Raw genomic sequence first — 17614 nt, 5'->3', positions numbered from 1 at the left:
AATGATAAAAATATTAGATTGGCAGCAGACTTATCCACAGAGACCTGGCAGGCCAGAAAGAGCTGGCATGATATATTCAGAGCACTAAACGAGAAAAACATGCAGCCAAGAATACTATACCCAGCTAGGCTATCATTGAAAATAGAAGGAGAGATTAAAAGCTTCCAGGATAAACACTGAAAGAATTTGTAAGCACCAAACCAGCTCTACAGGAAATATTGAAAGGGGTCCTCTAAGCAAAAAGAGAGCCTACAAGTGGTAGATCAGAAAGGAACAGAGACAATATACAGTAAGAGTCACCTTACAGGCAATACAGTGGCATTAAATTCATATCTCTCAATAGTTACTCTGAATGTTAATGGGCTAAATGCCCCAATAAAAAGACACAGGGTATCAGAATGGATAAAAAAACAAAATCCATCTATATGTTGCCTCCAATAAACTCATTTTAACGCTGAAGACACCTCCAGATTTAAAGTGAGGGGGTGGATAAGAATTTACCATGCTAATGGAAATCAGAAGAAAGCTGGGGTGGCAATCCTTATATCAGATCAATTAGATTTTAAGCCAAAGACTATAATAAGAGATGAGGAAGGACACTATATCATACTCAAAGGGTCTGTCCAACAAGAAGATCTAACAATTTTAAATATCTATGCCCCCAACGTGGGAGCAGCCAACTATAAAACCAATTAATAACAAAATCAAAGAAACATATCGACAATAATACAATAATAGTAGGGGACTTTAACACTCCCCTCACTGAAATGGACAGATCATCCAAGCAAAAGATCAACAAGGAAATAAAGGCCTTAAATGACACACTGGACCAGATGGACATCACAGATAGATTCAGAACATTTCATCCCAAAGCAACAGAATACACATTCTTCTCTACTGCACATGGAACATTCCCCAGAATAGATCACATCCTCGGTCCTAAATCAGGTCTCAACCAGTCTCAAAAGATTGGGATCATTCCCTGCATATTTTCAGACCACAATGCTCTGAAGCTAGAACTCAACCACAAGAAGAAATTTGGAAAGAACCCAAGTACGTGGAGACTAAACAGCATCCTTCTAGAGAATGAATGGGTCAACCAGAAAATTAAAGAAGAATTGAAAAAAATCATGGAAATAAATGATAATGAAGACACAACAGTTCAAAATCTGTGGGACACAACAAAGGCAGTCCTGAGAGGAAAATATATAGTGGTACAAGCCTTTCTCAAGAAACAAGAAAGGTCTCAAGTACACAACCTAACCCTACACCTAAAGGAGCTGGAGAAAGAACAAGAAAGAAACCCTAAGCCCGGCAGGAGAAGAGAAATCATAAAGATCAGAGCAGAAATCAATAAAATAGAAACCAAAAAAACAATAGAACAAATCAACAAAAGTAGGAGCTGGTTCTTTGAGAGAATTAATAAGATCGATAAACCCCTGGCCAGATTTATCAAAAAGAAAAGAGAAGACCCAAATAAATAAAATCATGAATGAAAGAGGAGAGATCACAACTAACACCAAAGAAATACAAACTATTATAAGAACATACTATGAGCAACTCTATGCCAACAAATTTGACAATTTGGAAGAAATGGATGCATTCCTAGAAACATATAAACTACCACAACTGAACCAGGAAGAAAGAGAAAGCCTGAACAGACCCATAACCAGTAAGGAGATTGAAACAGTTATCAAAAATCTCCAAACAAACAAAAGCCCAGGGCCAGGCGTTTTCCCAGGGGAATTCTACCAAACATTTAAAGAACTAATTCCCATTCTCCTGAAACTGTTCCAAAAAATAGAAATGGAAGGAAAACTTCCAAACTCATTTTATGAGGCCAGCATCATCTTGATCCCAAAACCAGACAAGGATCCCATCAAAAAAGAGAGCTATAAGACCAATATCCTTGATGAACACAGATGTGAAAATTCTCACCAAAATACTAGCCAATAGGATTCAACAGTACATTAAAAGGATTATTCACCACGATCAAGTGGGATTTATCCCAGGGCTGCAAGGTTGGTTCAACATCCGCAAATCAATCAATGTGATACAACACATGAATAAAAGAAAGAACAAGAACCATATGATACACTCAATAGATGCTGAAAAAGCATTTGACAAAGTACAACATCCCTTCCTGATCAAAACTCTTCAAAGTGTAGGGATAGAGGGTACATACCTCAATTTTATCAAAGCCATCTATGAAAAACCCACCGCAAATATCATTCTCAATGGAGAAAAACTGAAAGCTTTTCTGCTAAGGTCAGGAACACGGCAGGGATGTCCATTATCACCACTGCTATTCAACATAGTACTAGAAATTCTAGCCTCAGCAATCAAACAACAAAAGGAAATTAAAGGCATCCAAATCAGCAAAGAAGAAGTCAAATTATCACTCTTCACAGATTATATGATACTATACGTGAAAAACCCAAAAGACTCCACTCCCAAACTGCTAAAACTTGTACAGGAATTTAGTAAAGTGTCAGGATATAAAATCAATGCACAGAAATCAGTTGCATTTCTCTATACCAACAAGACATAAGAAAGAGAAATTAAGGAGTCAATCCCATTTACAACTGCACCCAAAACCATAAGATACCTAGGAATAAACCTAACCAAAGAGGCACAGAATCTATACCCAGAAAACTATAAAGTACTCATGAAAGAAATTGAGGAAGACACAAAGAAATGGAAAAATGTTCCATGCTCCTGGATTGGAAGAATAAACATTGTGAAAATGTCTATGCTACCTAGTGCAATCTACACATTTAATGAAATTCCTATCAAAGTACCATCCATCTTTTTCAAAGAAATGGAACAAATAACCCTAAAATTTATATGGAACCAGAAAGGACCTCGAATAGACAAAGGAATATTGAAAAAGAAAGCCAAAGTTGGTGGCATCACAATTCCAGACTTCAAGCTCTATTACAAAGCTGTCATCATCAAGACAGCATGGTACTGGCACAAAAACAGACACATAGATCAGTGGAACAGAATAGAAAGCCCAGATATAGACCCCCCAACTCTATGGTCAACTAATCTTTGACAAAGCAGGAAAGAATGTCCCATGGAAAAAAGACAGCCTCTTCAATAAATGGTGCTGGGAAAATTGGACAGCCACATGCAGAAAAATGAAATTGGACCATTTCCTTACACCACACACGAAAATAGACTCAAGATGGATGAAGGACCTCAATGTGAGAAAGGAATCCATCAAAATCATTGAGGAAACACAGGCAGCAACCTCTTCGACCTCAGCTGCAGCAACATCTTCCTAGGAACATCGCCAAAGGCAAGGGAAGCAAGGGCAAAAATGAACTATTGGGATTTTATCAAGATCAAAAGCTTTTGCACAGCAAAGGAAACGTTTAACAAAACCAAAACACAACTGACAGAATGGGAGAAGATATTTGCAAACGACATATCAGATAAAGGGCTAGTGTCCAAAACCCATAAAGAACTTAGCAAACTCAACACCCAAAGAACAATTAATCCAATCAAGAAATGGGCAGAAGACATGAACAGACATTTCTGCAAAGAAGACATCCAGATGGCCAACAGACACATGAAAAAGTGCTCCACATCACTCGGCATCAGGGAAATACAAATCAAAACCACAATGAGATACTACGTCACATCAGTCAGAATGGCTAAAATTAACAAGTCAGGGAATGACAGATGCTGGTGAGGATGCGGAGAAAGGGGAACCCTTCTACACTGCTGGTGGGAATGCAAGCTGGTGCAACCACTCTGGAAAACAGCATGGAGGTTCCTCAAAATATTGAAAATAGAACTGCCCTATGACCCAGCAATTGCACTACTGGGTATTTACCCTAAAGATAACAATCGTAGTGATCCGAAGGGCTACGTGCACCCGAATGTTTATAGCAGCAATGTCCACAATAGCCAAACTATGGAAAGAACCTAGATGTCCATCAACGGATGAATGGATAAAGAGTATGTGGTATATATACACAATGGAATACTATGCAGCTATCAAAAGAAATGAAATCTTGCCATTAGCAACAACATGGATGGAACTAGAGAGTATCATGCTTGGTGATATAAGTCAAGCGGAGAAAGACATATATCATATGATCTCCCTGATATGAGGAAGTGGTGATGCAACATGGGGGCTTAAGTGGGTAGGAGAAGAATAAATGAAACAAGATGGGATTGGGAGGGAGACAAACCATAAGTGACTCTTAATCTCACAAAACAAACTGAGGGTTGCTGGGGGGAGGGGGGCTGGGAGAAGGGGGTGGGGTTATGGACATTGGGGAGGGTATGTGCTATGGTGAGTGCTGTGAAGTGCGTAAACCTGGCGATTCACAGACCTGTACCCCAGGGGATAAAAATATATTATATGTTTATTAAAAAAATAAAAAACTAAAAATCAAAAAAAAAAAGTCTTCTAGTCACCTAGTCACACCTAGTTACCCTACAAAAGAAAAACTAGTGAAACTTATTTCAAAAAATTATGCACTCCTGGGTATTTACCCGAAAGATACAGATGTCGTGAAAAGAAGGGCTATCTGTACCCCAATGTTTATAGCAGCAATGGCCACAGTCGCCAAACTATGGAAAGAACCAAGATGCCCTTCAACGGATGAATGGATAAGGAGGATGTGGTCCATATACACTATGGAGTATTATACCTCCATCAGAAAGGATGAATACCCAACTTTTGTAGCAACATGGACGGGACTGGAAGAGATTATGCTGAGTGAAATAAGTCAAGCAGAGAGAGTCAATTATCATATGGTTTCACTTATTTGTGGAGCATAACAAATAGCATGGAGGACAGGGGGCGTTAGAGAGGAGTAGGGAATTTGGGTAAATTGGAAGGGGAGGTGAACCATGAGAGACTATGGACTCTGAAAAACAATCTGAGGGGTTTGAAGTGGCGGGGGGGTGGGAGGTTGGGGTACCAGGTGGTGGGTATTATATAGGGCACGGCTTGCATGGAGCACTGGGTGTGGTGAAAAAATAATGAATACTGTTTTTCTGAAAATAAATAAATTGGAAAAAAAAAAAAAAAACCTAGAGACAACTCAAACACCCAATAGTAGAGAGTTAGTTAAATTTTGGCATGTTTACACAACAGAATGTGCTTCAGCTTTGAGAAATAATAAAATAAATATTTATTGACATGGAAAAAAAAATTGGAAGGGGAGGTGAACCATGAGAGACTATGGTCTCTGAAAAACAATCTGAGGGGTTTGAAGTGGCGGGGGGGGTGGGAGGTTGGGGTACCAGGTGGTGGGTATTATAGAGGGCACGGCTTGCATGGAGCACTGGGTGTGGTGAAAAAATAATGAATACTGTTTTTCTGAAAATAAATAAATTGGAAAAAAAAAAAAAAAACCTAGAGACAACTCAAACACCCAATAGTAGAGAGTTAGTTAAATTTTGGCACGTTTACACAACAGAATGTGCTTCAGCTTTGAGAAATAATAAAATAAATATTTATTGACATGGAAAAAAAAATTGGAAGGGGAGGTGAACCATGAGAGACTATGGTCTCTGAAAAACAATCTGAGGGGTTTGAAGTGGCGGGGGGGTGGGAGGTTGGGGTACCAGGTGGTGGGTATTATAGAGGGCACGGCTTGCATGGAGCACTGGGTGTGGTGAAAAAATAATGAATAATGTTTTTCTGAAAATAAATAAATTGAAAAAAAAATTATAGATTCTTTTATAGAAAGAAATTGTCTTGGCCCAAATATATAATAATGTTGAGTCAATTCTTCTAGAATTTAAATTCTTCACTTTTTTGAGAAAATGTTTCATTGCTTTTTAAAACTACTAGAGCACAATCCTAAGACCAACAGTTACTTTTCACACCTCTAGACTTCCATCAGAAGCATGCAGATGCAAAATGTGTCCAGCAAGGAGCTCCTAGCTTCCAAACCTGACCTTGGGTCTATGGTTCAAACTCTGAAGGCACTGGCATGTAAAAAAAAAAAAAAAAAAAAATGAGCTTGATGAGTGGTAAGACAGGCTTTATGGGTTAGGAGGAAAGATGGCATTGATTTTGAAAGTCTTCTTGAACCAAGAACAGGCAAAAGAGTCAAGGAATATTGTCTCCAGAAGGAGAAAGCCATTAAGCTAGAAAAACAATTATAGACCAGTATATAAAAATGGTAGCCTTAGAGACCACATGGAAAAAGATTCATGCATCATTTCTATTGAATCAGATGGAGTGTGATAAGTGGAAGGTAGTAGATGTCTTTAACTTTTACTCATCCATAAATATCTGAGCTCTACTTCCAACTACTAAGCCAGAATTGTAAACCTGTTCCCAAAATATTTCATGAAGAATTAAAAAACTGCTTTACCTGTTCAGATTATAATTGAAAGATGTCCTTTCAGCACTTTTATATGAATCTTATTTCTGCACTGGCTGGCCAGAATTGCTGGAATCTGAAAGTATATTTAAGTTCTGCATACTGTGTGACCTATGGCAAGTTCCTTAATTTCCCCGTATGTCACCTATCAAATGAGAATCACACAGATACCATATTCAACATGTAATACATGCTTGATAAATATTTTGAATGGATAATTTCATAAATGACTTAATGAGACTTTGTAGCATAAATAGCACAATGCCTTATTCTTGCTAAGTGCTCAAAAATGATAGTTGTTAGTGTTAATATTTCAAATATTACAATGTGGTAAGAGAAATGACATCATAACAACAGAAAAGTGAACATACCTCCTTCACTAATTTTAAACTTGTTTTTAAAAATTGAAAAAATGGGGCGCCTGGGTGGCTCAGTGAGTTAAGTCTCTGCCTTCGGCTCAGGTCATGATCTCAGGGTCCTGGGATAGAGTCCTACATCAGGCTCTCTGCTCAGTGGGAAGCGTGCTTCCCTCTCTCTCTGCCTGCCTCTCTGCCTACTTGTGATCTCTCTCTGTCAAATAAACAAATAAAATCCTTTTTAAAAAAATGAAAAAATGTTTATGTATACATGGAAGTAGAAAGGAAAAAATTAAGTCAAGATCTGGTTTTGCAGATCTTGATATTCTAAATATTCCCTTACTTCTTCTGTTATTTGTATAGATTCAATTTAAATGCATACTCTTCTCTAACTTCGCCATGGGTAAGGGAAACTTAGAAGAAACTAGGAGATGGCTAATCAAGTAGAAACCTTTCATATTACCCAAGAAGTTTAGCCACAAATACACTGACTTTTCTTATGTTAGAGTTTTCTTCTAAATAAGGCCATTGTGCTTTACAGCGGCTCCCTAGGCTTGTCTAGTTGATAATATCTTTCAGCTTTCAAATATTCCAATCCAATGAAACTGACATTAATTCAGTGGTCCTAAAATCAACTGAAAATATCTCTGGCCTATGCTTTGATGAATACAGCATGAAGCATTTTCAAAGTGATTCTTCTCCTTGATTATATTCTTGGAGATCATTTTGTATATATAAATCTATTCTCTCAAAGAGAAGATGATTGTTTTTCCCATTTGGCTGACAAGAAATGATTTTAAATTGTTTCATAACAAGCAATTTTTTAAAAAGTATTTGAATCCAAAGGCTTTTAAATAAGTGTTGAGTGATATGTGAGTGAAAAGAGAACTTGTGAATAGATTAAATACAGGATAAAGAAAAATCAGGTAAGAAAAAATATTGAAAGAATAATCTTGTTAAAAAAGATTACCTTGGCAATATTTTAATATGAAAATTACTCCAGTATTTGTTATTTCGTAGTCTGCATAAGCAACTCCAATGAACAGTTTGATAACATTTTTACTCTTATTGCCCCGTCAACCGCTATACCAGGTCTGTTAATATGAATTTCCCTGGATTTCTTAACAAAATGCAATGTATCCTAATGACTGTAATCTTGTATATAATAAGTAGAAAAATAACATGGGTTATGAATTGAGAGAATATGAGTTTGTGCTCCAGTGTCACCTTTTTTTATTCTTTTTTTTATTGAGATATAGTTGACATATAATGTTGTATTATTTTCAGATGTATAATATGATTTGGTATTTGTGTCTATTGTGAAATGATCATGGCAGTAAGTCTAGTGAGCAAATATCACCACCCATAATTATAATTTTTTTATGATGAGGACTTTCAAGAATCTACTCTCTTACCAATTTTGAAATATACAATACAGTATTATTAACTATGGTCACTGTGCTGTACATTATATCTCTATGACTTAATTATTTTACACTTGACATTTTTTACCTTTTGACCCCTTCATCCATTTCTCCCACCTCTACCTATCCCCCTACCCACCTCTGGCAACCACCAATCTGTTGCGTATTCTCTATGAGCTTGGTTTTTGTTGTTGTTTATTTGTTTTCATTTATTATATAAGTGAGATCCCATGGTATTTTTCTTCTTCTGCCTGATGTTTCACTTAGAATAATTCTCTCAAGATCCATCTATGTTGTTGCAAATGACAAGATTTCATCATTTTTTATGATGAATGGTATTTCATTGTATCTAGACACCATATCTTTATCCATGGACACTTAGGCTGTTTCCATATTTTGGATTTTGAAAATAAAGCTGCAATGAACATGAAGTTATGCTTATCTTTTCAAATTTGTATTTTTGTTTTCTTTGGATAAGTACCCAGTAGAATTGCTAGATCATATTGTAGTTTGATTTCTATTACTATGTTTTTTATTTTGCTTTGTTTTGTCTTTGTTTTTGTTTTTTTAGGAAACCCTACTGTTTTCCATAGTGGCTGCCCTAATTTATATTCCCACTAACAGTGCATGAGAGGTCCCTTTACTGCACATCTTTGCCAACACTTGTTACTTCTTCTAAAAGCCATTATAACAGGTATGAGGTGGTATCTTACTGTGGTTATAATTTGTATTTCCCTGTTAATTAGTGATGTTGAGCACCTTTTATGGCCTACTATTTACCAACTGAATATGTACCTTGAAAAAATGTCTATTCAGATCTGCTCATTTTGTAACCAGATTGTTTGGGTTTGGGGGGTTGTTTTTCTGCCATTCAGTTGTATGAGTCCTTTTTACGTTTTCAGTATGAACTCTCTATCAGTATATGATTGGCAAATATTTTCTTCCATCTACTAGGCTGTGTTTTCCTTTTGTTGCTGTCCAGTATCACTAATTACTGTGTAATTGTGGACCACTGCCTACATACCATAAGACTTAAAATAAAATCTGTTTTTCTGGTTTACTATATGGATTAGTGAAAACATTTTCACAAAATATCTGTATAATCCTTTTTTTAAAAGATTTATTCATTTATTTGAGAGAATGAAAGAAAGAGAGATACCATGAGTAGGGGAGTGACTGGTAGGGAAGGGGAGGGGGAGAGAATCACAAGCAGACTCCCCCACCAAGTGTGGAGCCAGACTCAGGGTTTGATCCTGAACTGAGTTGAAATCAAGAGTTGTACTAACCCAATGAGCCACCCGCACACCACGGTATGATTCTTGATATGTAATTGATACACAAGTTGGCAGGAACAATTACTAAAATTACTATTATCATCCATGACTTTTAATGGTTTTATGAAGATAAACATCCTCTTCCTAACTTGGACTTCCCTGATTAAACTTCCACACCTTAATGATGTTTCTAAGAGAGACGAAACAGAGGAGATGTTTCAATCAAAGTAAAATTTATATCACAGAACTGACTAGAACTTCTGCCTTGAATTATTTCTTTCATTCCTGCCTGATGAGCAGCATCAGCTCATTGGAAAAGCAAAGCCTAGCCTAATATTATTTCAATACACGAATATTTACTGAGAACTTGGTTTGCATTCCACATAGGCTGGCTGAGTACTGGGTATGCATTGATAAAAGACCAGGTTGCTGCCTCAAGGATCTTATTATTCCTGTGAAAGTCAAATATACAAAGCAGATGGCACCTATTGTATGGACAAAGTCAGTAGGAACTCAGATAAAAGTGTAGTCAAATATGGCTTGGACATCAAGGAACGTTCTCAAAAGACATGGAACTGAAAGTTATTTCAGAGTTTAAAGACCAACAGTAAAGAATTTTCTAGATAAAAAGAATATGTACAGAAAACTATAATAAATAGGTATCCTTAGATTATAAAGTATGTATCACATTATATGCTACCTGTCTGGTTTTGCATAAGAACTTAGCAGAAGGAAACTGTTAAAACCATAAGCAGTGAAGAAGCCTTTGCAGCAGTCCAGATAAAGTTGATAACATTTACTTGGAAGTAACAACATAGAGGTTGCTTCAAGAGGCATTTTTGGAGTAGCACTGTTTGACTTTTATAATTTTTGGAAAAAAATTAAAGAAGAAGAAGAGTCTTATGACAGTACCTGCTTCTAAATTAGGAAATTAAGCAGTTAGAATTGCTATTAGCCAAAATTGGAAAGTGAGAAGGCAGAAGTAGGGACAAATGAATTAATTTGGAAGGATTTTTTTATTTGAAGAGCTTTGGGACATCCAGGGTGATATAAAATGGAAAACTTAAAATCATGAGCTCAACATAAAATTGTGACCATTAAAAGTCATTTAACAAATGGAATCCAAGATCAGATTTGCATTTTCATTCCTTTATTCTTTGGGGAAACTGAACTGGCAACAGAATACAGAAGGTAAAGAGATGGCTGGAGTCATGAAGGAGACTGATGTAAACGGCTTCAGTGGTAGTAGTAGTGAAGATGAAGAATGGCTAGGGGAATTTAGAGTTATTAAGATGTTAAAAGAGTAGTGTACAGTCACTCTTTTCAGTCAAAGATAAATGAGAGGGAGCCAAATTACTTTTTCCAAATTGCTATTGTAAAAGCCTGGGCAGTGATCATACCACAGAACAAGGAATATAGAAAAGGAATCAGTTAGAATATTTGGTTGCACATGACAGAAATCTCCCTTCAAAATAGCTTACAAAAATAAACAAACAAGATAATGCATTGAAAATGTGCTTAAGTCTTTCCACAAAACAAAAGGAAAAGCCATGGGAAGAATGGTAACTCAAGATACTTCAGAGACTGGAACTGGGATTCAGACAATATCACCTCATCTTGATTCCTGCTTTATTAGCTCCTACTGATGTCAATTTTTAAAAATGCGATTAAGAAGAGGCTTCTGAACCCCTTAAGCTCAAATGCGTCTCTTAAAAGATTCAGGAAGAAAGAATGTTCCTCTTCCAGCTTCTGACTGAATCAGCCTTGGTCATATGCTTGTCCTTTGAACACATTTCTGTGACTGAAGACCAATTATAAATAGTACTGCATGCCAAACCTATAGTGGGGGGTGTAAGGTATGTGATACACAGATAGTGAATGTTGGAAAGACCAAAAAAAAAAAAAATGCCAAATGCAAGAAGGTTTGTAGAATAGAGACCATGAATTCTGTTTGGAAGATACTGAGACAGAAGCACCAGTGAGATAGTTGAGTAAAATTGTCCAGTGATAAGTTGACTCAAGAGGAAATAATGGACCTGTGCTCAGAGAAGAAATTGGCTTAAGATGCAGGGCTCTGAATGCATTCATAAGATCCTTGATGATTTCTGTGTAGTGAACGACCTACCAGAACTCTGCATTTAGAACATGGATTTCTTAGTTGGGTGTTAGGAAGATTATATAAAACAGAGAATGGAGGTAACTGAGGAAGTATTAGAAGCTGTCTATGGTGCTGCTTAGCAGGCACTAGGCTAAACCTGAAATTTCATATCTTCAAAGCAAATCACCAAGAATCATTTCCCCAAATTGGAAGGCATATGTGGTTTGCTTCTAACATCTGTTTGCAAGAAATCTCAATTATTTCCATGTCACATGAAGCCAGGAACAGTAGGCAAGTTCTTTGTGAGGGTGCTCTAAAGAAATATATAAATTTCACTTAATATCTGACAAGTTTATTTTTTACACTTTCATTTTAAAGACCCCCAATTCATCATTTTTGACAGGTATTTTTTGCTCTTTATCCCATAATTTTTATAAATATTTTTAATGAAGTTTTAGATGGTAATTATAAATTCATTCTCTGTTTTACATTTTGCTGGGAATGTTATTTCTATATAACTATTTCTTTTTCAGTAAGTCTCTTCAAGGCATCATTTAAACACTGTGTTTTGATACAGTGGAATTTCTGGCTCATCACTGACCACTTTCATAAGAACCTGTTCTCTAATCAAAACAAAGAGATTTGAAAGTACAGTAGTGCTGTACTAAGGACTTGTTAACTAGCTCTTTCTGTCCAATGTGGATAATAGTGCATATTTTCTTACAGATGTTGTGTGTTCTACAAATCTGTGAAAAAATTAATGACTTGCCCTATGTGAAAATCCCATTATAATTTTCACCTGCCAACCAAATTATAATCATAGACAAGTCTCTTGGTACCTCTTGGCACAAGGAAAAAGTACCAGAGTAGTATTTCCCAGTATTTTCAGGTATTCCATATATTAGTCTGCTTGAATTCTCTAGAGACCAGCACATACTAGTTCATCTTGAACATGCAGTGTATAGTTTAAAATTTGAAGACATTGAAATAATGGAAAAAAAGAAATGTAGAGGAGTCAGACCACAGTCAAGGAATTATTCAGATCTAAGGAAAAAAGAGTCAGTACCACATATTAAAAGACACATGGAATCATGAGAGACTATGGACTCTGAAAAACAATCTGAGGGGTTTGAAGTGGCGGGGGGGTGGGAGGTCGGGGTACCAGGTGGTGGGTATTATAGAGGGCACAGACTGCATGGAGCACTGGGTGTAGTGAAAAAATGATACTGTTATGCTGAAAATAAATAAATGAAAAAAAAAAGACACATGGAGAATATCAAATGTGTCCAAAATTTTCAAACCTTTTACAAACTGGAGTTTTAGAGCACAGCAAATGAAATCACAACATATTAAATATTGATATAATTCTAAAACTGAAATTTGTATGAAATGAATCGAATGATACTACTTAGATTTCCTACGCAATTCCCTGACCAAAATAGATGTTTTTCAGCCAGTATTCATGGATTCATTTATGGGTATCCTGAGGTCAGAAGCAAAATTGCCTAATGCGATAGCCAAAAGAAAAACATTATAAAGCAAAGAAGGTAGGGATGGTTCCTGAAGGGCCATCATTATAAAACAACTGACTTCTTTTTAGTCATGCAAGAAAATCGAAAACCCAACAGTAAATTATCCAAATGCTGACTGTAATCATAGAAAGTAAAAAAAGTTACTTTACTAAACTGATACATATTTTTGTTTCTTTGCAGATCTTAATAATCAAGCCCATGGTTAATATCATATTTATAATTAATCTGAAAATGATTAAAAATATATACTTAAATAAGGGAGAAAACATTTTATGACAGAAGAGGTAGAGTCTCTAAATAATATATAACTCTACCTAATACCAATAAAAAACACATGTCATTCCTAATCGCACTAATTATATAATGTTATTATAATGTTATAATGAAGTCTTTTTAAAAATTTAAATAGAAAAAATACTTTTACAACTTAATTCATACTATGTTAAACTTTGTTATTTACTAAGTTTGGGTGTGGAAACATATTTGTTTATTCAAACTGAAGACAACTTTTTAATCTTATATTTTTACTGTTGGAGAAAAGATTTAAAGAGGATGGTACAATTATCAAAATCATCTTATATTTGAAAAAGTTCTATAATTTATAAAAATGATAATAAACTTTTTAATATTTCAACATTAATGTTTTAATGTAAATTTATCTTCAAATATGCAATTTTTTTAATTTTAAGGAATTATGATGATCACATATTTATAAAAATATTTAGACTAACCAAAGGAGTGAGGAATGTTTTTCACTTGACTCAGGAATGTTATTTATTCAGAAATGTCCTTAGATCCTACAAGTGTTTATATTTTTCAGGTGAAGAATAGCTCAGGTTGGTTAGATGACAAATCAAAAATGCTGATAAGTTCTATAACTCTGATTTAACATTTCCTTCTGTGTGTTACAAGTCTGTTATGCCATATAGCTCTTAATACTTTTTTGTATGATCTCAATTATATTTCTCCTAAGGATACAATAACTCACTTTTATTCCTGAAAACTTATTTTTTAAAGATTGAAAACGCTCCCTGTCTCAAAAATGTGGTCATTCCATCCATTGTCTGTGAATTACTTTCTTTCTCTCTCCCTAAAAAGTAAGATATAAAAGATAAAAAACATTTTTTTCAATACAAATGTCTAATCATGGGAAATGCCAAAAAATCTTTGGTACCAAAACAATAAAACTTATTATTAAATTAATTATATAATATTTTGGGTACTAAGTGTGTCAAAATGCACAAAAAGAATTATATATATTATCTCTTTATCCTCACAAAAAGCTAGTAGTGTATTTACTATAATTATTTCTAATTTAAAAAGAATGAATCTTAGTTCCTCATCTCTAATTCTGGAACAACTTAGATAGGCTAACCCTCTTGCAAATAACAATTAAAAAATCATGTAAAAAGTAACAATATGTTGTCACTGGAATAATACCAGAATCAGGTGGAAAGGGTAAGGCAGTCTTCCTTGAAAGACAAAGCATAGGATGCATGATTTTTGATTTTACAATCTATTGACAAATAGTATTTTATATTCCTCAAAATTTGGGTGACAGAAAACCACCATTTTCTTGTCTTGAGATGTCAGATAACAGACTTCAGAGGTGCTAGGACGGCCACATAATTAATTCCACATAAGGGGAAGTGTGCTTGGAAAGAGGTAAGCTCCAACATTTGTGTGTAAAATTTACTCAACTACCTTGATGATCACTATACCACACATATTCAAACCTGATCTCAAATGTCCCAGCGTGAAGGCACCATCTGGAATCTGAGAGAAAAGTATTTTAGACGCTGCCTTCTAAGGTAGACAGAGTTCGGAGTTCACTGTGGTCACATTCATTGCTCGTTCAAGTAGAAAAATCTTTGAAGAAACTATTAGAGAATCCAGATCTTCTGCAACATAACATTCATGGTATCTATATTCCCATCAAAATCACTAGATATGTGAAAACCAGGAAAATGTATATATTCAAGGGAAAAATGTGATAGTAATAGTAATCAACAGTAATCAAACCCAAGATAACCCAGATATTACAATAATACATAAGGATTTTTAAAAACATAAGTATGTTCATAATCTCAAAGGAAAACTAAGTGTAGTGGATTAAGGGACAGGAAATATCAGCACAAAAACACAAACTATGAAGAAATAAATGGAAAACCTAGAACTGGAAGGTACAACCACTGGAAAAAAAAAATCACTGGATAAGGCTTAATTAAACATAGAAGACAGAAGAGAGTTGGGATACTTAAAGATAGACCCATAGAAATTAATAAATCTGCAGAACACAGAGAAAAAATGAAGGAAACAACTAATATAGTCTCAGAAACTGTGAGCAGGAAATCAAGTTAAATAACATAAATATAATTAGAGTTCCAGAAGGAAAGAAGAAAAACAATAAGGAAGGAAAAAAAGTTAGAAAAAAGAAAGGCCCCAAATTTCCTAAATTTTAAGAGGAACATTAACTTACAGATGCAAAAATGTTTGATGAAATTTAAGAAGGAAATATAAAGAAAAAAGAAAACACATACTCAAACCATTATAGTGATGTGGGGGGCGCCTGGGTGGCTCAGTGGGTTAAGCCTCTGATTTCAGGGTCCTGGGATCGAGTCCCTCATTGGGCTCTCTGCTCGACAGGGAGCCTGCTTCCTCCTCTCTCTCTGTCTCTCTCTCCTTGCCCTGCTGCCTACTTGTGATCTCTCTCTGTCAAATAAATAAAATCTTAAAAAAAAAAATGGTGCTGTGGATGAGCTACTGTAATTTGATTATCTGAATGAGGTCATTTTCGAAGTTTAAGACAAAAGAAGGGTAATTATAAATCTGTTATTGACCCCATACAATGCCAAAAAACTTTCAGTGGTGGAATCCAGAAATAACTATATCAAAAAGAGGAATGAGAAAGAAAGATGTATCAGAAGCCCCTATTTTAAGAAGAAAGAATGTGACACAGGGAAATTAGGACCTTAAAAATTACTCAAAGTTTTGGAGGAGCAGACACAAGAAAACCTCAGAGATGCTGAAAAACATTGGAAAATGTGACAAAAATGGGAATAGTCTCTGAAGTCACCTCTGAGGAGAAGCCCAGGTTACATATTGAATATGCCTTACAAAGGATAGTCAACTATTTCCTAGGTTAGGAAATGAATTCACCTTTAGAACAGATTATATGACATCCTCACTTTGGAAATGGAGAAATTAATTCAACTTCATTAACCAGTATGTTAATTGCTACCTATAATAAGCACATACTGATTTGGGAGACAATACAGTGTTGGATTAATGTACAATTTGGGGGGTTCAGACATAGACTTTTAAGACTTAGCAACACATTCTCCAGCTCAATGAGTAATACAACAAAAACATCAAAATATCATAGAAAATAATACACTATTTATTGAGTAAGGTACTACTTTTAAATGTATACATGTATTAGCTTATTTAGTTTTCACAAAAAACCTATGAGATTTTATTTTGTTCTTCGAGCATTCTTGTTATTCCCATTTTGCTGTTGAGAAAAGAGAAAATTTAAAGCCAATTCTGTTAAATTTAGGGCCCCTTGTCCATCATTTCTACAAGGTTGGTTTTGGGGAAACATGAGGTGTTACCTCATGCACCACCATTATTACTACCAACCTATTCCTTTATTAACACTCCTCTACCACTATTCTTGCCACCACTATAACAACTATTACAATGATCATTATTTTATTATGTGCTAGGAATCATGATACATACTTTCATTACAATTTCAAAATTTTAAGTCTTATTTAAAAACTCTGTAAATTCTATTGTATTCCCATTTTAAGATTGAGGCATGACTTTGTAACTCATTAAGGTTATGCAGATAAGAGGTAGAATCAGGTTTAAACCTCTAGATATAAATTCACCTAGAGAGGTATTAGTAAGGAGCAACTGCTGTGGTGGTGGTGGGGAGGATGATGATGGTGATGATGAGGATGATGATGGAAATTCTGACTGTTCTGTAGTGATTACAGAATTTTCCTACATCATCTACTAACCTTAAAGCCAGGAAACTTAACAATTTCTTTCACCTATGCAGTACAGAATTAATAACTGACACATTAAATAAAAAAGTGTACCATGAAGTCCATGCCATAACTTTTAAACACTCTTCTCAAACTGCATTCGATGCTTATTTACTACATATTATGGTAACTGTGAAAATGATTAAAGGAAACCTCATTTCATTATGTGTCAACTACACTCAAATAAAATTATTAAAAAATAAAACGAACAGGAAATATCTGGGAAGAATGAATTAATAAATGAATGAATGAATGAATGAATACATATATACATACGTACATACATACATACAATGGAGTCAGGAAGCCCTAAAAGGGGAACTCTCGCACAGAGTGCATTATCAGCAGAGAGAAGGAATATAATTCCCATCTTCCCTAGGGAGGACACATTTTACATAGGAATTTTTCTCCCGTTTTTGAGCAAAAGAAGGAAGATCTCTCCAGCAATAACACACTAACCAAGAGAAACCTCTATAACCTCAAATTTTTGCTCTTCTCCAGTAAACTTGTTTAAAA

The sequence above is a fragment of the Neovison vison genome, chromosome 7, assembly GCF_020171115.1.
Source record: "Neovison vison isolate M4711 chromosome 7, ASM_NN_V1, whole genome shotgun sequence".
NCBI classification, from domain to species: Eukaryota; Metazoa; Chordata; class Mammalia; order Carnivora; family Mustelidae; genus Neogale; species Neogale vison.
Note: the sequence above shows the minus strand (reverse complement) of the source record.